Raw genomic sequence first — 25,925 nt, 5'->3', positions numbered from 1 at the left:
GTACTGCACCATTATCTGTTTGTTTTCTTCTCTTTTTTACATATTGAACTATCATTTGGTGTGAGCCGTTCGTTGACCCCTTCACTGCCTGTTTGTTCAAGGACACTTTTGGGACTTTTCAAGAGACTGTTTGGTTATTATTATTTAAAGGACTGATTTGGCACCGGCAATTCTTTCTTTTCTCTGTGGTTCATTTTCTGACTGTACGGTCAGTATTTGCCAGGCTGCCTGCAATATTTATTTCAAGTATTGTGATCATTTATATTATTTTTTAGCGCAGTTTTGCACCGTCTTTTTTTCGTTCATTTTTTTTTTTTCAACCAAAAAAGTTTTTGTTGAGTGCATGGTACAATTATCACATTTTCTGCCAACCCAATGTCTTATACAACAGTACCCATACCAACTCATTTTATAAGTAGACTCACTTAAGACATACCAGGGTTACGACCAGACCAACAAGACTTACAATCATATGACACCAGGGGGAGGAGGAAGGGAGGGGGGGGTGAGGTTGCCCCAGATAGGCTTCAGCTCCGTTGGGCTCATCTTGGAAACTACGGTTCCATCAAGGCTCTGGATCTCTTGGGCTTTGAAGACTTCCGGTCCGACAGATCTCAGGTTAACTGCAATCGTAATGTTGGCGTCTAATCTCACGTATGTATCCTAGTCCCTGCTTGTTCATTTTGCTTCCGAATTTAGTTATCCCCTCTTGTTGATCGTATTCTATATCTCCCCGTCCCCTACACTCATCAAAGGAGAACGCGCCTAGAGCTATTAGAGCCGTATGTTGGAGGCATTGATCCCTGGGATATCGTTCAGGTCTAGCCATGGAGACCAGACTTTTAGAAAGTTTGTGCCGGTGTCGTTAACCAGACTCGTTAACTTTTCCATCCGGCAAACGTGCCAAATTCTATTCCTGATTTTTGGGATATTTGGTAGCTCCGGCTGCTTCCACAATGCTGCGATTTCGCACCTCAGGGCAGTTGCAAAATGTGCAATCAATTTGTGCTCCGACCTGTTTAACCCCGGGGTGCGTCTGGCCAGCAAAAACAACCAGGGGTCTAAAGGGATCGCGCAGTCGAGAATTCTCTGGAGCCAATTTCTGATATCTTCCCAGATTGGGAGTATCTTGGTGCAACCCCACAGCATGTGCAGCAAGTCTGCCTGCTCCCCGCATTGTTTAGGGCACAATGGGGGGTAGCCCCTGACAAACTTTGACAATCGTAGTGTGGTCAAATACCACCTCATCAGGACCTTATACGCGTTCTCCTTTAATGTCGTGCAAATTGAGCTCTTAGCTGCCGCCAAGACTATATAGTCCCATTCTTTGTCCTCTAATGTGTCCCCTAGGTCTCTTTCCCATCTATTCCTATATTTTAATGTCACGTCGGCGTCAGGATTCGGACAGACCACCGCTTTGTACATTGTAGAGATAAGTCCCCTGGTTCCTGTTCCAGTAGAACAGAGCTGTTCAAAATTAGTGCGTTTAGCCCGAATGGGGAATTTATCATAAAAAGCTCTTAACTGGAGGTATCTAAAGAATTCTGAGTTTGGAACTGATTTTTCAAACATTATTTGCTCAAATGGTTTGATAGAGATTCTACCCTCCAGGTGTAAAAGGCGAGTGTAGCCCTTCTGTGTCCAAATAATGAAATCCTTCTTCTGCAGGCCCGGAGTGAAATCAGGGTTTCCCAAAATTGGGGTCATCAAGGAGTGTTGTCTCATTAAGACATGCTTGTATTTGCTTTTGTCCCATACTGCCAAATAGCTGACAATCGCGGGGAGCGGGTGTTTGAAGTCCTTACGGACCTTATTTGGAAGCCAGATCAGGTCCTGCAGCGCCACCGGGGCACAGCAGGCCGCCTCCAGCTCCACCCAACGCCTTCGACTAGGGTGGGTGTGCCACTGGATGATTTGGGTTAATTGGGCCGCTCTATAATACGACAACAGGCAAGGTACCGCTAATCCTCCTTTTGTTGTAGGCCGAATTAGTGTGCTAGTTTTGACACGGGGGGTTTTATTACCCCAGATAAATTTCACCATTGCGGACTGTAACCTAAGGATCTCTTCCCTGATTATAGGGACCGGAAGAGTCTGAAATAGGTACAGAATTCTGGGAAGGAGATTCATTTTTAGAGATTGAATCCTGCCAATCCAGGATATGTTGTACCCTGCCCATTTCCGTAGAACTTCCTTCAGTGTTCGAATTAGTCTGGGGTAATTAGCTTTATAAAGGGTGCCTGACTGTTTCGTGATATTGATTCCTAGATATTTTATGGAGGAGGTTTGCCATTTGAACTCAAAGTTCACCGTGATCAGTTTCTCGGTAACTTTAGGTAAATTGAAATTTAGGGTTTCTGATTTTGCCTGGTTAATTTTAAACCCCGATAACGTATTAAAATCCCCTAATATTTGGAAAACGTTCGGCAGAGAGGTGAGGGGCTGTGATAGTGTGAGTATCACGTCATCAGCGTACAGGGCCACTTTATTTGGCTGGTCACTAATTTGGATTCCTGCTATATTCGGGCTAAGGCGGATGTGCGCCGCTAGGGGTTCAATACATAGCGCAAAGAGAAGGGGTGACAGAGGACAACCCTGCCTGGTGCCGCTCTTTATCTGAAACTCTCCCGAGGGGAAGCCCTGGTGTCTGACCTTCGCCGTCGGTCCCCGATACAGAGCGAGAATTGCCTCTATCATTCTCCCCCCCAATCCAAACGCCCCAAGCGTCTCTCTCAAGTAGGGCCAATCAATTCTATCGAACGCTTTTTCTGCATCTAAACTAAGCACCATAGACGGGATATGTTTTTTTTGCGCCAGATCAATCAAGTCGATAATCCGTCTGGTGTTATCAGCTGCTTGTCGACCGCATATGAACCCTACTTGATCGGGATGGACCAACTTGGACAACACCTGGTTAAGGCGGTTAGCTAAAAGTTTGGAAAATATTTTCGTGTCTGAGTTTATTAACGAGATGGGTCTATAGCTTTTACAGTCCGCTGGGTCTTTTCCTTGTTTGTGGATTACTGAGATAGATGCCTGGAGCATCGAGCTCGGGATGGGGGCACCATCCAGAAAGGAATTACATAATTTTAGTAGGTGAGGAGCTAATATTTTGCGGAATTTCTTATAATAGAGATTGGAGAAGCCATCTGGGCCTGGGGCCTTGGCTGCCTTTAATGACTTCATTACCTCTAGGAGTTCCTCAGTAGTAAAGTCTGCCTGTAGTGCGTCCCTCTCCTCTCTGGTCACTTGGTGCAATTGAGCCTCTGTTAAGAACGTCTTTAATCGTGCTTTTGTGGTTGGTGTGTGTGCCACCTTCGCCCCATCGTAGAGGGTCTCGTAGTATATTTTGAATTCGTTAACTATTTGTTTGGGGTCAGAGGTCAGATCCCCCTGCACTGTGTGAATTGCCTGAATTTGGGAGACTTGGTTTTTGTCTCTAAGTTTGTTGGCAAGTAGGATATCTGGCCTGTTTGCTTTCTCAAAAAATTTCCTCTTCGACCATGTCAGCTCCTTTTCAGCACGGGAAGTCAGCAAGATATTAAGCTTAGTTTTAGTGTCTAGCAACTCCTTAAGGGTCATTGCGTCCTTGTTAGTTTTATGTCGAGCTGAGAGGACTGCCAATTCTGCTTGTAATTGATTGATTTTCTTGTCCTTCTCCCTCTTTCGTCTGCTTGCAATCCTTATGAGCTCTCCGCTCAGAGTCGCCTTATGGGCTTCCCATAAGGTAGCCTGTGAAGACACACTTCCCGTATTCTCCTGAAAATATTCCCTGACTCTATCCCCTACATTTTGTGCAATTTCGGGGATTTTTAGTAAGACTTCATTGAGCTTCCAGTTCGCTCATGGTCTGTCTAGAATAAAATCAGAGCACCGCAGCTCTATCGGTGCATGATCTGACCACGAAATATCGTGGATGCCCGTGTGGGAGATCTGTGAAACCATTCTACTGGATACAAAAAGGTAGTCTATCCTACTATATCTGTCATGTGGGTGGGAGTAGAATGTAAAACCTTTATCCTGTCGGTGCTGTTCTCGCCAAATATCTAAAAGGTTATTGGTTCTCAGCCCTCTATTCCAAGTTTGCTTTATTCTTGAGTTAATTTTACTGCTCGGGGTGCAATTAGGGCAAGAAGAACAAGGGCAAAGCTCTTGAGCGGATATGGGTAACACTCACAGATGAATGATGACAAATATGAACTATCAATATGTGGACTATGGCAAAAGTAGCAACAATATAAACATGTCCAGGAATTAGGAATTCAATATTGTTAATCCCACGCAGACATATGTCCATTGGATCTTAAATCCAATACCTTAGCCACTCGGCCATCCTGGTGGTGACATAGAGATTTTGTCATCTGGATAAAATGTACTTCAGCAATGTACAGTATGCCCTTAAAAGTCATATATGAAGAATGAGAACAACATAGCTAAGTGACTGAAAGACCAGACACTTGTTAATTCTTAATAATAATAAAAATGATAACTTTTTGGTGGAAACTGCTTTGCCCTTGTTCTTCTTGCCCTAATTGCACTATGACTCTGCTCTTCTAATCTCTGACATCCAAGTTAGATCTTTTTCCCTTTACTCCTTTTAACCCCTTATCTTTTTTTTCTGCCTCAGATCTGTTTCATACTGTACATTGAATGTGGTTAACAAAATGTATTTCTCGTCATGAATGCATTGTCTTCTATTGATAAGTATCTCTATGCTGCAACATAGTGCTAAGAGGTCATTTGTGTGCAATACTTTGCACAACATAAAATAGAGGAGAAACGATTTACCCCTACACAAATAACTTAATGTCACAAAGGATTGTGAGCACTTTAGTGTGAAAGTAAGGGATTTCTTCTGCAGCATTTTCACCTTTACCTGGAAATGCTAGAGGTTTTTTGCAGCAAGATTATGCTGAACAGGATTACATATTTACTTTTTGTAAAAGAGTGATACCATATCATAAATGGAGTCAAAATGTCTAGCTTTCTTCTACTCAGTCAGGGGAAGTGCATTATACATTTATTACAATTTGCGCCTCGTAACCCATCTTTTAATCTTCTTGATTATTATAGATAGTTTTCCTTCATGGAGCATTTCACGGTGAGTTATCTTATAAAGTTGGGATATTTTTCAAGGCCATGGTTGACTTCCAATGAATAATGTATGACATTGAATGTGAAAGTCTAGGCAATAATATACATATTGTTAGTCTTTTTAGATAGATTGAATGTTATAACACTGCACTAGAATTATGATTTCCCAAAGCACTGATTAGTTCCACTTTCCAAGCCTACTATTCCTTACCATATATATATATATATATATATATATATATATATATATATCAAACATACAGGATGTATTTTCCTGTATGAGATGGGCGGGGATAGCTACATACAGCATTTTGTCCACAACCACTAAGAGAGCCACCAAAGGTCAGTACATAGCAGTAATTGCAGAAGTAGTTACGTATAGATAGAAAGAAGACATTTTCCTTTGACATAATATTGCTGCCTGTATAAATCTAAGTTATGCAAATATACAATGTATTCCAGTACTAATATCTTATTGTCTAGCCAAATATCACGGGAGCCCAGCACTTATAACACCTTTTATACCTTTCAGGGATCATTCAATAGGCAAAACAAGATAGTGGAATAAAATGGGGTTTATTTGAGTGAAACTAACGGACAACAATGAATATAAAATATACAGAAGAAATACAGTACACACTTACTAGGGGTCTGGAGTTGAAAACTAGCCTCCTCAAATACATGCAGGGCGCCTTCTTTGAAAGGCTTACCCTGACTGGGAAATCCTCCCTGGCTTCTTGGTACTCTTTTCAGGTAGAATACCCAACCGTGACTGCCACCTTCTATTTTCAGAACTTCGTCCCAGCTTCTGACTTAGGGGCCTATGCAGAGAGCTCTGATAAATCAGTTCTTGCCAGGTTTCCGCCAAAAGTGCCTCTAGATATTCAGGAAGCTGCGGTAACCTGGCGAAAATAATCAAATTCGCCTTTTTTTTTGGCGTACAAAAAAATCCGCCAAACGTTTGGCGAGAAGCCTTCTTTCACAGCGCATCGCCAGTTTCTCAAACTCGTGCAATTCTAGGAGCCCCGATCAGCTTCTTGCTGCTGTTCGGGGCTCTAGAATGGCAAATTTACCTCCAAATTGCCCCATCGCAAAAAGTTGGAAATAAACTGGGGATGAGCGGATCCGCCAATACAGCACTTAGTAAAAATGTGGCATTCATTACCCATGGAGACTGTGATGGCAGATACAATAGATTTGTTCAAAAACAGGTTGACATCTTTTTAGATAGGAAAGGTATATATACCAAATAACTATACTTGGGAAGGATGTTGATCCAAGGATTCATCCGATTGCCAATTCTTGGAGTCAGGAAGGAATTTATTTTTTCCCTTATGAGATATCATTGGATTATATGACTCTGGGTTTTCTTTGTTGCCTTCCTCTGGATCAATAAGTAAGTTTAGATATAGGATAAAGTATCTGTTGTCTAAATTTAGCATAGGTTAAACTTGATGGACGTACGTCTTTTTTCAACCTCATCTACTATGTAATTATGTAACTATGTAAAAGGAGTAAAGGGAGAATTATCTAACTTGGATGTCAGAGATTAGAAGAGCAGAGTCGGAGGGCAATTGGGGCAAGAAGAACAAGGACAAAGCAGTTTCCACCAAAAAGTCATCGTTTTTATTATTTTGTTTTCTCAAAATCATTTATTAAAATATTGAAGAAAGAGAAGGAGCAGATGAAATGTTCCACTGGTAACATGCAGTGCATGGTGTTAATTCTATTTACATGGAAAAAAAATAGATAGCTTTTTCCTGATTTTTTAAAAATCTCCTAAACCAATAGAAAATGACACTATCTTTAGTTTAAAGAATTAACAAGTGTCTGGTCTTTTACACAAACCCCTCTTAAGTATAGTGTAGGGACAAAGGAACATGTAGTTTTTGTACTTCTTGCTAAACTGTGATTAAAAGCAATGAAGTGATTGTTTTCATAATCATTTCATTCATTCAGGTGAAGATTTGAATGATTACCAATAATAATTTATATGGCAGATATACTAGCAGAAAGTACATTTGTCCTTAATGAGAATCATTCAGTTTCACAAAAGATTCCATAAAGTTTACCTTTAATTAATTTGTTAATTTTCTGTAAACTTCAGAGAATTACAATTATTACAGTACATTAATGACCATTTTTCAGTCACATTCAAGCTAAGTTGTATTTTCCTTCAACATTATCTTTGTAAAATGTTGCTGCTATTGGGTTTTTGAACAATGACGAGAAATACTTTTTGTTAACCACATTCAATGTACAGTATGAAACAGATCTGAGGCAGAAAAAAAAGAAAAGGGGTTAAAAAGAGTAAAGGGAAAATGATCTAACTTGGATGTCAGAGATTAAAAGAGCAGATTTAGAGGACAATTGGGGCAAGAAGAACATAGATTGTTACAGGAAAGTGCTCCAGTGGCGCAATCGGTTAGCGTGCGGTATTTATATGGCAGTATGTGCTCAGCTATGCCGAGGTTGTGAGTTCAAGCCTCACCTGGAGCATATTCTTTTTTGTTTCATCAACCAATAGCATTGTTTGAATGTATACAATGTTAAATAAAAGGCCTATGGATGTAAATTGCTAAATGTAATCTTTTACATAAAAAACAACATTTTCTCATTTTCCTATTTGGCTTACATTGGAGCGAATGTAAAGCAGTCAAATACAATAGGTGTCTCAATGTGGGCAAAAAGATATTGGTAATTTATGATGTATGATTTAAAAAAATTAAAAAATGATAGCTGTCCAAGCATATTCTTCCTTTTTTCAAACCAAAATACACCAGTGGAGCCAATGCTACTCATTATTTGGGTCTAGAGGATACATATATTTCCAGATTTATATATCCTAAAAAGGCAATCTTTAATGAGCATCCTGTCTATCTGTACTAAGTAAGGGTCAGCCTATCCCCCCTTCTTACCCCAAGTATTCACCTCTCACATTCATATCTTGCTCACCATATGTAATCCACTTCTCACCTCTCTCATAATCTGTAGTTATTACATTTCCTCCACCTACCTCCTGAGAATGATTAATTAACAAATCTGAACTCAATACAAAACCCCATTAAGAGTTAATCCTCACTGTAGCACAACCCCATGCTATTTCACCAGAGTCTTCAATTTAATAAATTATCTTTTTGCTATACAGCCGCAGCCCCTTTTATTCTCCAACATCTCCAACTTTTTTCGGGAATTTTTTCCGAATTCCACGCAGATCCCAGAGCCTTCTGTGTGTTCACCAAATCTACTCTTGCCTCTCCTCTGCTATGCAGAGCTACCTTCAAATGTGGCGACCCTATTTACCGTCTTCCCTACCGGTACCCCTTCTACGCGTTGTCTGTACTGGCACTTCGTAGGAGAATGCATCTTGGTGTATTATGGCATGATGGTGGTGGCATTCACCCTGGGGATGTCTGAGTGGTCTAGCCACTTGGTCCAGATTTTGAGGAAATTTGAGCCGGTGTCGTTGACCAGACTTGTCAACTGTTCCATCCGGCAGATATACCAGATTCTGTTCCGAATTTTTGTAATCGTGGGTAAATCTGGTAGCTTCCACAAAGCTGCGAGTTCGCACCGCGTGGCTGTTGCAAAGTGTGCAATCAGTTTTTGTGCCGGTCTGCCTATTCCCCGAGTGCGCCTGCCCAGCAGGAACAGCCAGGGGTCCAGGGGGACCGGCTGTTCGAGAATACTCTGTAGGCAATCCTGGATTTCCTCCCATAAAGGAGCCACTTTGGGGAAAACCCACAGCATGTGAAGCAAGTCTGCCTGTTCCCCGCATTGTTTTGGGCACAATGGAGGGTAATCTTTGACAAACTTTGCTAATCGTGTTGGGGTGAGATACCACCTCTTTAGGACTTTATATGCATTCTCCTTCAAGGTGGTGCATATAGAGCTTTTGCTGCTGCCAGTACTATTGTGGACCAGTCTTTGTCTTCTACTGTCTCCCCTAAGTCCGTTTCCCATTTGATTCTATAGTTAAGTTTAGTGTCAACGTCCTGCCTTGGGCAGACCACCTCTCTGTATATCCGAGATGTGAGTCCCGTGGTGTCCGTGCCTCTGGAACACAGCTGCTCAAAATTTGTTCGCTGGGGGCGCTTGGGAATTTTCGTGTAAAATGCTCTCACCTGGAGGTATCTAAAGAATTCAGAATTAGGCATTTCTGTTTCTGATCGAATTTGTTCGAATGTTTTGATTGATTGGCCTCCCTCCAGGTGTAGTAGCCTTGTGAGGCCTTTTGCTTTCCAGACCGCTAGGTTCTTGCATAACATACCCGGAGCGAAATCAGGGTTCCCCATAATCGGGGTCATAAGTGTGTGCTGGGTTGTTAGGGCACACTTGTGTTTGGTGTTCTCCCAAGTAGTCAACGAGCTATTCACTGCGGCCAGCGGCTCACTCAAGGTCTTATATACCTTTTTTGGTAGCCAAATTAGGTCTTGTATCTCTATGGGGTCACAGCATGCTGTTTCTAACTCAACCCATCGTCGCAGGCTAGGATGCATGTGCCACTGAATAATTTGGGTTAATTGGGCCGCTTTGAAGTACGATATCAAGCAAGGTACCCCTAATCCTCCTCTAACTGTTGGCCTAGTGAGAATGCTAGTTTTTATACGTGGTTTTTTATTACCCCAGACGAATTTCACCATAGAGGACTGTAAGCGGAGGATGTCGTCTCTGATCACTTGTATCGGAAGGGTCTGGAACAGATACAAGATTCGGGGGAGGAGATTCATCTTAAGGCACTGGATCCTGCCGATCCATGAAATTGTGTGGCCTGACCAGATCCGTAGATCCTCCTTCAGAGTCCTAATTAGCCTGGGGTAGTTGGCTTTGTAGAGGGCGTTGTACTCCTTGGTTATATAGATCCCTAAATATTTAATGGAGGAGGCTTGCCATTTGAAATTAAAATTCAATTCGATTAATTTTTCTGTGACCTTTGGCAGGTTTATATTTAAGGCTTCTGATTTTGTCTGATTAATTTTGAAACCCGAGATCTTATTAAATTCATCTAGCAGGCTGAAAACATTTGGCAGGGAGGTAAGGGGTTTGGATAACATTAGTATAATGTCATCTGCATACAGGGCCACTTTGTGTGACTGATCCTTGATCTGTATACCTGTTATATCGGGGGAGTTGCGTATGTGTGCCGCTAGGGGTTCTATACATAATGCAAAAATAAGTGGGGACAGGGGGCATCCCTGCCTGGTGCCACTCTTTATTGGGAAATCTTCCGACGGGAAGCCCTGGTGTCTGACCTTCGCCTTCGGTTCCCTATAGAGAGCCAGAATAGCGCCCAACATTCTCCCCCTTATGCCAAACGCTCTTAGCGTCTCTGTGAGATAGGGCCAATCTATGCGGTCGAAGGCCTTTTCAGCATCCAGACTCAATGCCATAGACGGGATATGTTTTCTATGTGCCAAATCAATTAGGTCTATTATCCGTCTGGTATTGTCTGTAGCTTGCCTCCCGCATATAAACCCTACTTGATCGGGGTGGACCAGCTTAGGCATAACTGTATTCAGGCGGTTGGCCAGTAATTTCGAGAAGATTTTGGTGTCCGAATTGATGAGGGATATTGGCCGGTAGCTTTTACAGTCAGCTGGGTCCTTCCCTGGTTTGGGGATCACTGTTATAGACGCTTGGAGCATCTGGCTAGGGATAGGGGCACCATCTAAAAATGAGTTAAATAGTCGGACCAGGTGAGGTACTAAGGTTTTTCTGAATTTTTTTATAATAAAGATTAGAGAAACCATCCGGGCCTGGGGCTTTGGATGGCTTTAGTGCTTTTATTACCTCTGATATCTCCTCACCTGAAAAGTCCTCCTGTAATGCTTCCCTTTCCAATCTGCCCAGACTGGGTAGTTTTGCCTCTGTTAGAAATGTTTTCAGCTGCCTATGAGTGTTCTCGCAATGGGAGACCTTCGCCCCATCGTATAGGGTCTCATAGTATTTTTTGAATTCGTCTACGATTTGTTTGGGGTCAGAAGTAAGGTCACCATTTTTGGTTCGAATTGCTTGAATGTGGAAGTTACGGTTACTATTTTTGAGTTTGTTAGCAAGCGGGGTATCTGGCTTGTTCGCCTTTTCATAGAATTGTCGCCTAGACCAGGTCAGCTCCTTCTCAGCTCGGGAGGACATCAATAAATTTAGTTTTGTTTTAGTGTCGCGCCAGGCCTGAAGGGTCTGCGCTTGTTTGTTAGTTTTGTGAAGGGCGGAGAGGGCTGTTAGCTCGGATTGGAGAATCTTAATCTTATATTCCCTCGCTTTTTTCCGCCTACTTGCTATCCCTATGAGCTCTCCACGAAGAGTCGCCTTATGGGCCTCCCATAGGGTGGATTGGGATGTCACACTACCGACATTCTCCTCAAAGTAGACCCTGATTTTATCCCTTACTGCTGTTTCAATTTCAGGGATTTTCAGAAGGAACTCATTAAGCTTCCACGTCGCTCCTGGTCTGTCTAGTCTGAAGTCTGTGCACCGCAGCTCTAGAGGTGCGTGATCTGACCATGAAATATCATGGATGGCCGTGTGGGAGATCTGCGAAACCATTCTGTTGGATACAAAGAGGTAGTCTATCCTGCTGTATCTGTCGTGTGGGTGTGAATAAAACGTGTACTCTTTTTCTCCTGGGTGTTGTTCACTCCAGATGTCTACTAATCTGTTTGTCCTGAGGCCTTGGGTCCATGCTGCTCTGCTTTGTGTGTGTTTCGTCTCGCTGGGTGTGCACCTATCAGCTTTAGGATCTAATGTGAGATTAAAATCACCGCCTAGTACTATACCGCCTTGTGCCACTTTATGTAGGATTGCAAAAAATCTCGAAAAGAAGGTATCTGCTCCTTCATTGGGTGCCTAGACATTGGCTAGTGTAAGAGTTTGTCCTCCCACAACACCTAATAGTATTAAGAAGCGCCCATTCTTATCTTTTTTTGTTAGTGTCGTGTCAAACGCAAGGCGGTTGTGTAGTAAAATTGCTACCCCTCTTTTCTTTTTATTGGCTGATGCAGAGAGCCACGTTCTATATCTGCTATCCAGAAACTTTGGGGAACTGGTCCTTGAGAAGTGGGTCTCTTGAAGTAGTATTATGTTGGGGTCATGTCGTCGGTAATCAGTTAGGGCTAACTTTCTTTTCAGAGGGCCATTAAAGCCTTTCACGTTGTGTGATAAGATAGTAAAATCCTTACCCATTGGTGTTGTCATTGCGATTTGCTGCGTTACCTCTTTCTGTCTGGGTCACGTCTCTCTTCAGAGTATAGATCTGTGAACTGCTTTGTACACTGCTCGTCTGTACAGGGGGGAAACACTGGGGTACACACATCGGGAGCATGGGGGAGACAATAAATAAACATTGATAACTGTCGGCGACTCCAGGGGACCGAGTCCCCTGGGATGCCTGAACTGCCCCTTGTGGGATTCCGGTTCGGGTGGGCTCACCTCTGAACATGTCAGGATGTGCTTGACCCATTTCCACCGGCCCACTGGGGTCTTGCATGGATCCCTTGGGGTCTATCCCCCAAGTACCCATGAGGAGACTCATGGCAACGGCGAGTGGGCAACTACCCCCTCTCCCGCCTCCTTTAACCAGTTTTCACAGCAAACAGTTACAGCCAATATGACCTTCTAGCATCTCGAAGTTCGCGGGCATAGTCATTTTGTATGTGTCCTATCTATGTAGGCTACGCTTCCCACCTCTCTACTATTGCCCTCTATGTAATCACATAGTGCCCCCTTACCCTTATGGTCCCTGGGGTTCTTTATTCCCTCCCCTCTATACCCTCTAGTGTGGGGACTCTCCCTTCCTGGCCCTCGTATCAATCGGTTATGTCGTGTATGCCTTTCGCCCCTCGGGATGCTTCCGCGGCAGGAGGCCTCTACTTGTTACTAACGGGGTCTATCTTTCCCCCTCTGGTCATTCTCCCTGCTACCTCTGCATCCCCTGGTACCAGTGTGCTGTGTGTCAGGGCTGTGTGTGGGTCTTGTGACCCTATGCTCGTTCCGGGGCATCTGTCCTTCTGGGTCCTAGTTGTGTTTCCGGCGCTCCTGAATGACGTGTGTCCGCTTTTCCCGTCAGCTTGCCTCTACCAAGATGGCCGCGCAGCCATATCCGGTGACGTCTTTCCGGTCCCTGTTCTTTAGCAGCCGGATGTCGACGGAGGCGGACGTCTTCCTGCGCTGGGCCATTCTTCATCCGGCGATGCAGCTTTCTTCCCGCCAAGAGTCGAGACGCCTCCATCTTCCAGTGATGCGTGTCACGGGCCTCTTCTGGGTTGTGGGGCAGCCAATGTCGCCGGGATTACAGGTAAGTCGAATACTTTTCAGGTTTGGCCTGGAGCCTTGGGGTAGAATGTTCTTGTCCCCCAATAGATAGGTGATGTCGTGGCACTATGAAGCCATGTTCTGCTGCCAGTCACTCAGAGATGCAAGCGGCCTAGGTAACTTAAACTTTGCGCCATAACTTTTAGGCAACCAAACTTTGAAGTGTACAGTTTATTTTGTTAGTGAGTGCTTTGTTCACTCTTTTTCCGGCTCGCTGGTAACTCGAGCCTTCCGGGATGTGCCGGCCTGGTGCCACTCGTTGTCAGGTTCTGCCTCTTTCCGTGGGCCCGCGGCTTCTCCGACTGTCACCCCCAGTCTGCACAGGAATTCATCCCCTTCCTCTAGGTTTTTCATTGAGGTGGCCCTCCCGTTTTTAATGACTAGCAGGCCAAACGGGAAGGTCCACCGATAGCGAATAGCTCTGTCCCTGAGGAGTCGGGTGATCGGTTGCAGCTTCAGGCACCTGGCCAGGGTCAGGGGGGACAGATCCTGAAAGAGCTGCAGGGAGATTCCCTCAAATTGACAGGCTTCATCTCCTCTTGCTTTTATAAAGATTGCCTGCCTGGTACGGAAGTAATGCAACCGGGCAATTACATCTCTCGGTTGTGCGTTCGCCAGGGGTTTGCTCCTCAGGGCCCTATGGCATCTATCCATCATTAGCTCCGCCACGGGGGTATCAGAGAGCAGAGTCGCCATCCATCTGGTGACAAATTCGTCTATCTCTGTTATGTCCTCGGGGATACCGCGTATACGGACGTTACTGCGGCGGTCTCGATTCTCGGCATCTTCTTGGCGTTCGGCCAGCTCTGTAATTTGACTTTGTCGATGGTAAGAACGCTTCTCTGACTTTTTAATTGTTGTGGAGACAGCCACCATTTTGTCCTCCAGGGCCCCCGTTCTTTCTCCGAGGCCCTATACCTCTTTCCTTAGTTCCTGTATCTCTGCCCTGAATAACGATTTCATATCGTTATATAATCGGTCAAAGTCACAACGCCATACGGGCCTCTGTTCCGGCATCTCATCCAAGTCCTCGTCATGTTCTGACCCCGATCCTGCCGCAGAGCCGGGCGCCATTTCTGCCCTCACGTCTCTGGTCGCGGATCGGCTCAGATATCTCCGAAGATCTCCCGTGTTTTTTTTTTTTGTTGATGGCGGGGCCATCTCTATATGTTCCCTTGTTGGTATCAAGAAACTTCAAGTGCGAAATTCCGATTTTGTTTGCCTTATCTTTATTAATGCTTTGGCGGGGGTAGGAGCTACTGGATTAGGCAGCTATTCCCCTCACCATCGCGCATGCGCCTCCCGCGGTTGATGTTTTTATACGTTTTGTTTTAAAATCCAAACAAGTATAAATCCCACTTAAGAGTTAATCCTCACTGTAGCACAACCCCATGCTATTTCACCAGAGTCTTCAATTTAATAAATTATCTTATTGCTATAGGTGAGTGGATATTGTATGTGGGAGAAACCAAGAGTGCTGAAAGAACTTTTGCATGTACGACCATCTTTTCTTTCAGTTTTACGTGCTTTATGCTTTATGCTTTATCAAAGTGGGCAATCATAAATGACAACATAGAAGAGGAATAAAGAATCTTCTTTTTTTTGCCAATTACATAGCAAGCTAAAGGATAACATGCTAAAACAACATTGAATATTTGAGTAACACACAGTGAAAGTAAATATGAAGGAACATTGCTTGATGTTAATATTAAAGATATTTTAAATGCCTTAAGCATAGAATAAAATATTCCAACACATTTGAACTTTGCAACTCACTCAAAAAATCATTTTTTTTTAAATCAATTTTGACATACAAAGGGTGGAGGGATACCAACATTGATCTCTTGGGTATCTAGAGGGAACTATCAATATGCAGACTATGGCAAAAGTATCAACAAAATAAACATGTCCAAGAATTAGGTATTCAATATTCTTAATCTGCAAGACAAAAACATACAGAACCCCTTTAAGATCATATTGAACGCCCCAAAAACATTAAATCTGATTTTAATATAAAATGTTCTGTCTCTGAATTTAATATCAAAGTACGAAGTACATTTGTTCTTAATGAGAATAATTCTGTTTCACAAAAGATTCCATAAAGTTTACATTTGATTAATGTCTTAATTTTCTGTAAACTTCAGGAAGTCACAGTACAATTATTACATACATGAATGACCATTTTCAGCAAAAATTAAAGCTAAGTTGTTTTTTTCTTCAACAGGTTTAGAAAGCCCTGCTTAGCTTTTGTGAATGATAACAATAAAACATTACAAATGCTTTTTCATAACAAAAAGCTATTTGTGCTGAAGTGTGATAAGCAGTTGAACTATAACATTGATTATTCCCATTATATTTAAACAATATAGTTTTGGCAGACTGTAAAGTATGTACACATCCCAATACATGCAGTACTTAGCACAGTCATTAAGAAGAAGTCAAATATTATCTGTAAATATAAAGTGGAAGAATTCCCTCACTCTCACACTAAAGTGCTCATTATCCTCTGTCACCTTAAGATTTTCTGTAGGGGTAAACCGTTTCTCCACTATTTTATGTTGTGCAAAGTATTGCACACAAATGACCTCTTAGCACTATGTTGCAGCATAGAGATACTTATCAATAGAAAACAATGCATTTATTGAAATGGAGTCCTTTATTAAATGTTTTACAACCAGCAGCACCCTAAAATGTATAACTTGGAAAATGTTTGATGAATTCAGAGTGTTTTCTTCTTTAGTGCGCCACATATTCCAGTAAGTAAAGATTGCTTTGCCAAGCAGATACAAACAAAATGAAAAGTGCAGTGAAGTTTTTAATAACACTTAACCACTGAAAAAGTCAACGTAGTAAGCAGGATTGGAACCTGCGCGGGGAAACCCCAATGGATTTCTAGTCCATCGCCTTAACCACTCGGCCATGACTACATAGCTGGTAGCACTGAATTGAGTCACACAGATGGCTCTTGAGCGGATATGGGTAACACACACATGATTGATGACCAATATGAACCAAATAACCTTGAGAACATTTTCATAAAGAGAAATACATGACTTGTTTGTACACATTGTTTAAACAACATTATATTTGTAAAATGTTGCTGCTATTGGGTTTTGGAACAATGACGAGAAATACTTTTTGTTATCCACATTCAATGTACAGTATGAAACAGATCTGAGGCAGAAAAAAAAGATAAGGGGTTAAAAGGAATAAAGGGAAAATGATCTAACTTGGATGTCAGAGATTAAAAGAGCAGATTTGGAGGACAATTGGGGCAAGAAGAAAAGAGATCATTACAGGCATGTGCTCCAGTGGCGCAATCGGTTTGCGCGCGGTACTTATATGGCAATATGTGCTAAGCTATGCCGAGGTTGTGAGTTCAAGCCTCACCTGGAGCATATCCTTTTTTGTTTCATCAACCAATAGCATTGTTTGAATGTATACAATGTTAAATCAAAGGCCTATGGATGTAAATTGCTAAATGTAATCTTTTACATAAAAACAACATTTCCTAATTTTCCTATTTGGCTTACATTGGAGCGAATGTAAAGCAGTCAAATACAATAGGTGTCTCAATGTGGGCAAGAAGATATTGGTAATTGATGATGTATGCTTTAAAAAAAATAAAAAATTAGAGCTGTCCAAGCATATTCTTCCTTTTTTCAAACCAAAATACACCAGTGGAGCCAATGCTACTCATTATTTGGGTCTAGAGGATAAATATATTTCCAGATTTATATATCCTAAAAAGACAATCTTTAATGAGCATCCTGTCTATCTGTACTAAGTAAGGGTCAGCCTATCCCCCCTTCTTACCCCAACTATTCACCTCTCACATTCATATCTTGCTCACCATATGTAATCCACTTCTCACCTCTCTCATAATCTGTAGTTATTAAATTTCCTACACCTACATCCTGAGAATGATTAATAAACAAATCTGAAATCAATACAAAACCCCATTAAGAGTTAAAATTCACCCTAGCAAAGCCACATTCTACCTTTCAATCAAGCCAGAAATATTTTTTCAAACACAATTTGCATCTGAATGGCAGTGGTGGAACAAAAGCTTTCTACATTTTGTTTTTAAATCCAAACAAGTATAAATCACTCTTAAGAGTTAATCCTCACTGTAGCACAACCCCATGCTATTTCACCAGAGTCTTCAATTTAATAAATTATCTTTTTGCTATACAGCCGCAGCCCCTTTTATTCTCCAACATCTCCAACTTTTTTCGGGATTTTTTTCCGAATGCCACGCACTTCACCGCACTTTACCACGTTCATGCCGCATTCATACCGCTTTCATGTTGCATTCATGCCGGCGTCACCCGCGGTTGATGTTTTTCTACGTTTTGTTTTTAAATCCAAACAAGTATAAATCCCACTTAAGAGTTAATCCTCACTGTAGCACAACCCCATGCTATTTCACCAGAGTCTTCAATTTAATAAATTATCTTATTACTATAGGCGAGTGGATCTTGTATGTGGGAGAAACCAAGAGTGCTGAAAGAAGTTTTGCATGTACGACCATCTTTTCTTTCAGTTTTACGTGCTTTATGCTTTATGCTTTATGCTTTATCAAAGTGGGCAATCATAAATGACAACATAGAAGAGGAATAAAGAATCTTCTGTTTTTTGCCAATTACATAGCAAGCTAAAGGATAACATGCTAAAACAACATTGAATATTTGAGTAACACACAGTTAAAGTAAATATGAAGGAACATTGCTTGATGTTAATATTAAAGATATTTTAAATGCCTTAAGCATAGAATAAAATATTCCAACACATTTGAACTTTGCAACTCACTCAAAAAATCATTTTTTTTTTTTATCAATTTTGACATACAAAGGGTGGAGGGATACCAACATTGATCTCTTGGGTATCTAGAGGGAACTATCAATATGCAGACTATGGCAAAAGTATCAACAAAATAAACATGTCCAAGAATTAGGTATTCAATATTCTTAATCTGCAAGACAAAAACATACAGAACCCCTTTAAGATCATATTGAACGCCCCAAAAACATTAAATCTGATTTTAATATAAAATGTTCTGTCTCTGAATTTAATATCAAAGTACGAAGTACATTTGTTCTTAATGAGAATAATTCTGTTTCACAAAGGATTCCATAAAGTTTACATTTGATTAATGTCTTAATTTTCTGTAAACTTCAGGAAGTCACAGTACAATTATTACATACATGAATGACCATTTTCAGTAAAATTCAAGCTAAGTTGTTTTTTTCTTCAACAGGTTTAGAAAGCCCTGCTTAGCTTTTGTGAATGATAACAATAAAACATTACAAATGCTTTTTCATAACAAAAAGCTATTTGTGCTGAAGTGTGATAAGCAGTTGAACTATAACATTGATTATTCCCATTATATTTAAACAATATAGTTTTGGCAGACTGTAAAGTATGTACACATCCCAATACATGCAGTACTTAGCACAGTCATTAAGAAGAAGTCAAATATTATCTGTAAATATAAAGTGGAAGAATTCCCTCACTCTCACACTAAAGTGTTCATTATCCTCTGTCACCTTAAGATTTTCTGTAGGGGTAAACCGTTTCTCCACTATTTTATGTTGTGCAAAGTATTGCACACAAATGACCTCTTAGCACTATGTTGCAGCATAGAGATACTTATCAATAGAAAACAATGCATTTATTGAAATGGAGTCCTTTATTAAATGTTTTACAGCCAGCAGCACCCTAAAATGTATAACTTGGAAAATGTTTGATGAATTCAGAGTGTTTTCTTCTTTAGTGCGCCACATATTCCAGTAAGTAAAGATTGCTTTGCCAAGCAGATACAAACAAAATGAAAAGTGCAGTGAAGTTTTTAATAACACTTAACCACTGAAAAAGTCAACGTAGTCAGCAGGATTTGAACCTGCGCGGAGAAACCCCAATGGATTTCTAGTCCATCGCCTTAACCACTCGGCCATGACTACATAGCTGGTAGCACTGAATTGAGTCACACAGATGGCTCTTGAGCGGATATGGGTAACACACACATGATTGATGACCAATATGAACCAAATAACCTTGAGAACATTTTCATAAAGAGAAATACATGACTTGTTTGTACACATTGTTTAAACAACATTATATTTGTAAAATGTTGCTGCTATTGGGTTTTGGAACAATGACGAGAAATACTTTTTGTTATCCACATTCAATGTACAGTATGAAACAGATCTGAGGCAGAAAAAAAAGATAAGGGGTTAAAAGGAATAAAGGGAAAATGATCTAACTTGGATGTCAGAGATTAAAAGAGCAGATTTGGAGGACAATTGCGGCAAGAAGAAAATAGATCATTACAGGCATGTACTCCAGTGGCGCAATCGGTTTTCGCGCGGTACTTATATGGCAATATGTGCTAAGCTATGCCGAGGTTGTGAGTTCAAGCCTCACCTGGAGCATATCCTTTTTTGTTTCATCAACCAATAGCATTGTTTGAATGTATACAATGTTAAATCAAAGGCCTATGGATGTAAATTGCTAAATGTAATCTTTTACATAAAAACAACATTTCCTAATTTTCCTATTTGGCTTACATTGGAGCGAATGTAAAGCAGTCAAATACAATAGGTGTCTCAATGTGGGCAAGAAGATATTGGTAATTGATGATGTATGCTTTAAAAAAAATAAAAAATTAGAGCTGTCCAAGCATATTCTTCCTTTTTTCAAACCAAAATACACCAGTGGAGCCAATGCTACTCATTATTTGGGTCTAGAGGATAAATATATTTCCAGATTTATATATCCTAAAAAGACAATCTTTAATGAGCATCCTGTCTATCTGTACTAAGTAAGGGTCAGCCTATCCCCCCTTCTTACCCCAACTATTCACCTCTCACATTCATATCTTGCTCACCATATGTAATCCACTTCTCACCTCTCTCATAATCTGTAGTTATTAAATTTCCTACACCTACATCCTGAGAATGATTAATAAACAAATCTGAAATCAATACAAAACCCCATTAAGAGTTAAAATTCACCCTAGCAAAGCCACATTCTACCTTTCAATCAAGCCAGAAATATTTTTTCAAACACAATTTGCATCTGAATGGCAGTGGTGGAACAAAAGCTTTCTACATTTTGTTTTTAAATCCAAACAAGTATAAATCACTCTTAAGAGTTAATCCTCACTGTAGCACAACCCCATGCTATTTCACCAGAGTCTTCAATTTAATAAATTATCTTTTTGCTATACAGCCGCAGCCCCTTTTATTCTCCAACATCTCCAACTTTTTTCGGGATTTTTTTCCGAATGCCACGCACTGCACCGCACTTTACCACGTTCATGCCGCATTCATACCGCTTTCATGTTGCATTCATGCCGACGTCACCCGCGGTTGATGTTTTTCTACGTTTTGTTTTTAAATCCAAACAAGTATAAATCCCACTTAAGAGTTAATCCTCACTGTAGCACAACCCCATGCTATTTCACCAGAGTCTTCAATTTAATAAATTATCTTATTGCTATAGGCGAGTGGATCGTGTATGTGGGAGAAACCAAGAGTGCTGAAAGAACTTTTGCATGTACGACCATCTTTTCTTTCAGTTTTACGTGCTTTATGCTTTATGCTTTATCAGAGTGGGCAATCATAAATGACAACATAGAAGAGGAATAAAGAATCTTCTGTTTTTTGCCAATTACATAGCAAGCTAAAGGATAACATGCTAAAACAACATTGAATATTTGAGTAACACACAGTTAAAGTAAATATGAAGGAACATTGCTTGATGTTAATATTAAAGATATTTTAAATGCCTTAAGCATAGAATAAAATATTCCAACACATTTGAACTTTGCAACTCACTCAAAAAATCATTTTTTTTTTTATCAATTTTGACATACAAAGGGTGGAGGGATACCAACATTGATCTCTTGGGTATCTAGAGGGAACTATCAATATGCAGACTATGGCAAAAGTATCAACAAAATAAACATGTCCAAGAATTAGGTATTCAATATTCTTAATCTGCAAGACAAAAACATACAGAACCCCTTTAAGATCATATTGAACGCCCCAAAAACATTAAATCTGATTTTAATATAAAATGTTCTGTCTCTGAATTTAATATCAAAGTACGAAGTACATTTGTTCTTAATGAGAATAATTCTGTTTCACAAAAGATTCCATAAAGTTTACATTTGATTAATGTCTTAATTTTCTGTAAACTTCAGGAAGTCACAGTACAATTATTACATACATGAATGACCATTTTCAGTAAAATTCAAGCTAAGTTGATTTTTTCTTCAACAGGTTTAGAAAGCCCTGCTTAGCTTTTGTGAATGATAACAATAAAACATTACAAATGCTTTTTCATAACAAAAAGCTATTTGTGCTGAAGTGTGATAAGCAGTTGAACTATAACATTGATTATTCCCATTATATTTAAACAATATAGTTTTGGCAGACTGTAAAGTATGTACACATCCCAATACATGCAGTACTTAGCACAGTCATTAAGAAGAAGTCAAATATTATCTGTAAATATAAAGTGGAAGAATTCCCTCACTCTCACACTAAAGTGTTCATTATCCTCTGTCACCTTAAGATTTTCTGTAGGGGTAAACCGTTTCTCCACTATTTTATGTTGTGCAAAGTATTGCACACAAATGACCTCTTAGCACTATGTTGCAGCATAGAGATACTTATCAATAGAAAACAATGCATTTATTGAAATGGAGTCCTTTATTAAATGTTTTACAGCCAGCAGCACCCTAAAATGTATAACTTGGAAAATGTTTGATGAATTCAGAGTGTTTTCTTCTTTAGTGCGCCACATATTCCAGTAAGTAAAGATTGCTTTGCCAAGCAGATACAAACAAAATGAAAAGTGCAGTGAAGTTTTTAATAACACTTAACCACTGAAAAAGTCAACGTAGTAAGCAGAATTGGAACCTGCGCGGGGAAACCCCAATGGATTTCTAGTCCATCGCCTTAACCACTCAGCCATGACTACATAGCTGGTAGCACTGAATTCAGTCACACAGATGGCTCTTGAGCGGAAAAGGGTAACACACACATGATTGATGACCAATATGAACCAAATAACCATGAGAACATTTTCATAAAGAGAAATACATGACTTGTTTGTACACATTGTTTAAACAACATTATATTTGTAAAATGTTGCTGCTATTGGGTTTTGGAACAATGACGAGAAATACTTTTTGTTATCCACATTCAATGTACAGTATGAAACAGACCTGAGGCAGAAAAAAAAGATAAGGGGTTAAAAGGAATAAAGGGAAAATGATCTAACTTGGATGTCAGAGATTAAAAGAGCAGATTTGGAGGACAATTGGGGCAAGAAGAAAATAGATAATTACAGGCATGTGCTCCAGTGGCGCAATCGGTTTGCGCTCGGTACTTATATGGCAATATGTGCTAAGCTATGCCGAGGTTGTGAGTTCAAGCCTCACCTGGAGCATATCCTTTTTTGTTTCATCAACCAATAGCATTGTTTGAATGTATACAATGTTAAATCAAAGGCCTATGGATGTAAATTGCTAAATGTAATCTTTTACATAAAAACAACATTTCCTAATTTTCCTATTTGGCTTACATTGGAGCGAATGTAAAGCAGTCAAATACAATAGGTGTCTCAATGTGGGCAAGAAGATATTGGTAATTGATGATGTATGCTTTAAAAAAAATAAAAAATTAGAGCTGTCCAAGCATATTCTTCCTTTTTTCAAACCAAAATACACCAGTGGAGCCAATGCTACTCATTATTTGGGTCTAGAGGATAAATATATTTCCAGATTTATATATCCTAAAAAGACAATCTTTAATGAGCATCCTGTCTATCTGTACTAAGTAAGGGTCAGCCTATCCCCCCTTCTTACCCCAACTATTCACCTCTCACATTCATATCTTGCTCACCATATGTAATCCACTTCTCACCTCTCTCATAATCTGTAGTTATTAAATTTCCTACACCTACATCCTGAGAATGATTAATAAACAAATCTGAAATCAATACAAAACCCCATTAAGAGTTAAAATTCACCCTAGCAAAGCCACATTCTACCTTTCAATCAAGCCAGAAATATTTTTTCAAACACAATTTGCATCTGAATGGCAGTGGTGGAACAAAAGCTTTCTACATTTTGTTTTTAAATCCAAACAAGTATAAATCACTCTTAAGAGTTAATCCTCACTGTAGCACAACCCCATGCTATTTCACCAGAGTCTTCAATTTAATAAATTATCTTTTTGCTATACAGCCGCAGCCCCTTTTATTCTCCAACATCTCCAACTTTTTTCGGGATTTTTTTCCGAATGCCACGCACTTCACCGCACTTTACCACGTTCATGCCGCATTCATACCGCTTTCATGTTGCATTCATGCCGGCGTCACCCGCGGTTGATGTTTTTCTACGTTTTGTTTTTAAATCCAAACAAGTATAAATCCCACTTAAGAGTTAATCCTCACTGTAGCACAACCCCATGCTATTTCACCAGAGTCTTCAATTTAATAAATTATCTTATTACTATAGGCGAGTGGATCTTGTATGTGGGAGAAACCAAGAGTGCTGAAAGAAGTTTTGCATGTACGACCATCTTTTCTTTCAGTTTTACGTGCTTTATGCTTTATGCTTTATGCTTTATCAAAGTGGGCAATCATAAATGACAACATAGAAGAGGAATAAAGAATCTTCTGTTTTTTGCCAATTACATAGCAAGCTAAAGGATAACATGCTAAAACAACATTGAATATTTGAGTAACACACAGTTAAAGTAAATATGAAGGAACATTGCTTGATGTTAATATTAAAGATATTTTAAATGCCTTAAGCATAGAATAAAATATTCCAACACATTTGAACTTTGCAACTCACTCAAAAAATCATGTTTTTTGATCAATTTTGACATACAAATGGTGGAGGGATACCAACATTGATCTCTTGGGTATCTAGAGGGAACTATCAATATGCAGACTATGGCAAAAGTATCAACAAAATAAACATGTCCAAGAATTAGGTATTCAATATTCTTAAACTGCAAGACAAAAACATACAGAACCCCTTTAAGATCATATTGAACGCCCCAAAAACATTAAATCTGATTTTAATATAAAATGTTCTGTCTCTGAATTTAATATCAAAGTACAAAGTACATTTGCTCTTAATGAGAATAATTCTGTTTCACAAAAGATTCCATAAAGTTTACATTTGATTAATGTCTTAATTTTCTGTAAACTTCAGGAAGTCACAGTACAATTATTACATACATGAATGACCATTTTCAGTAAAATTCAAGCTAAGTTGTTTTTTTCTTCAACAGGTTTAGAAAGCCCTGCTTAGCTTTTGGGAATGATAACAATAAAACATTACAAATGCTTTTTCATAACAAAAAGCTATTTGTGCTAAAGTGTGATAAGCAGTTGAACTATAACATTGATTATTCCCATTATATTTAAACAATATAGTTTTGGCAGACTGTAAAGAATGTACACATCCCAATACATGCAGTACTTAGCACAGTCATTAAGAAGAAGTCAAATATTATCTGTAAATATAAAGTGGAAGAATTCCCTCACTCTCACACTAAAGTGCTCATTATCCTCTGTCACCTTAAGTTTTTCTGTAGGGGTAAATCGTTTCTCCTGTATTTTATGTTGTGCAAAGTATTGCACACAAATGACCTCTTAGCACTATGTTGCAGCATAGAGATACCTATCAATAGAAAAGAATGCATTTATTGAAATGGAGTCCTTTATTAAATGTTTTACAGCCAGCAGCACCCTAAAATGTATAACTTGGAAAATGTTTGATGAATTCAGAGTGTTTTCTTCTTTAGTGTGCCACATATTCCAGTAAGTAAAGATTGCTTTGCCAAGCAGATACAAACAAAATGAAATGTGCAGTGAAGTTTTTAATAACATTTAACCACTGAAAAAGTCAACGTAGTCAGCAGGATTTGAACCTGCGCAGGGAAACCCCAATGGATTTTGAATCCATCGCCTTAACCACTCGGCCATTCCTACATATCTGGTTGCAGTGAAATCAGTCACACAGATGGCTCTTGAGCGGATATGGGTAACACACACTAATAATTGATGACCAATAAGAACCAAATAACCTTGAGAATATTTTCATAAAGAGAACTACATGCCTTGTTTGTACACATTGTTTAAACAACATTATCTTTGTAAAATGTTGCTGCTATAGGGTTTTTGAATAATGACGAGAAATACTTTTTGTTATCCACATTCAATGTACAGTATGAAACAGATCTGAGGCAAAAAAAAAGATAAGGGGTTAAAAGGAGTAATTGGAAAATGATCTAACTTGGATGTCAGAGATTAAAAGAGCAGATTTGGAGGACAATTGGGGCAAGAAGAACATAGATCATTACAGGCATGTGTTCCAGTCAGTCGGTCATCTGTCTCAAATAGTGTCCCAGCGGTTCTATTGCTAGGTTAAATAACAGCGGGGACAGCGGGCATCCTTGTCTCATCCCTCTATGGAGCGAGATGGATTC

At 39.8% G+C, this 25,925-nt stretch overlaps 6 non-coding genes across 6 annotated transcripts; 3 read left to right on the top strand and 3 right to left on the bottom strand.

The window, feature by feature from the left end:
- Nucleotides 1-7,500: 7,500 nt before the first annotated feature.
- Nucleotides 7,501-7,593, top strand: TRNAI-UAU (transfer RNA isoleucine (anticodon UAU)). The gene is given in 2 exon segments: nt 7,501-7,538; nt 7,558-7,593. It is a non-coding gene; the product is annotated as a tRNA-Ile (tRNA).
- Nucleotides 7,594-16,249: 8,656 nt separating this feature from the next.
- On the bottom strand, nt 16,250-16,331 carry TRNAS-AGA (transfer RNA serine (anticodon AGA)). The gene has a single exon. It is a non-coding gene; the product is annotated as a tRNA-Ser (tRNA).
- A 378-nt stretch (nt 16,332-16,709) lies between these two features.
- On the top strand, nt 16,710-16,802 carry TRNAI-UAU (transfer RNA isoleucine (anticodon UAU)). Its single transcript is given in 2 exon segments — nt 16,710-16,747; nt 16,767-16,802. It is a non-coding gene; the product is annotated as a tRNA-Ile (tRNA).
- A 2,483-nt stretch (nt 16,803-19,285) lies between these two features.
- TRNAS-AGA (transfer RNA serine (anticodon AGA)) lies at nt 19,286-19,367 on the bottom strand. The gene has a single exon. It is a non-coding gene; the product is annotated as a tRNA-Ser (tRNA).
- A 3,406-nt stretch (nt 19,368-22,773) lies between these two features.
- On the top strand, nt 22,774-22,866 carry TRNAI-UAU (transfer RNA isoleucine (anticodon UAU)). The gene is given in 2 exon segments: nt 22,774-22,811; nt 22,831-22,866. It is a non-coding gene; the product is annotated as a tRNA-Ile (tRNA).
- A 2,480-nt stretch (nt 22,867-25,346) lies between these two features.
- On the bottom strand, nt 25,347-25,428 carry TRNAL-CAA (transfer RNA leucine (anticodon CAA)). Its single transcript has one exon. It is a non-coding gene; the product is annotated as a tRNA-Leu (tRNA).
- Between the last annotated feature and the right edge of the window lie 497 nt (nt 25,429-25,925).

Source organism: Ascaphus truei, chromosome 15, assembly GCF_040206685.1.
Source record: "Ascaphus truei isolate aAscTru1 chromosome 15, aAscTru1.hap1, whole genome shotgun sequence".
Classification (NCBI taxonomy): Eukaryota; Metazoa; Chordata; class Amphibia; order Anura; family Ascaphidae; genus Ascaphus; species Ascaphus truei.
This window is presented reverse-complemented; position numbering and strand designations above follow the sequence as displayed.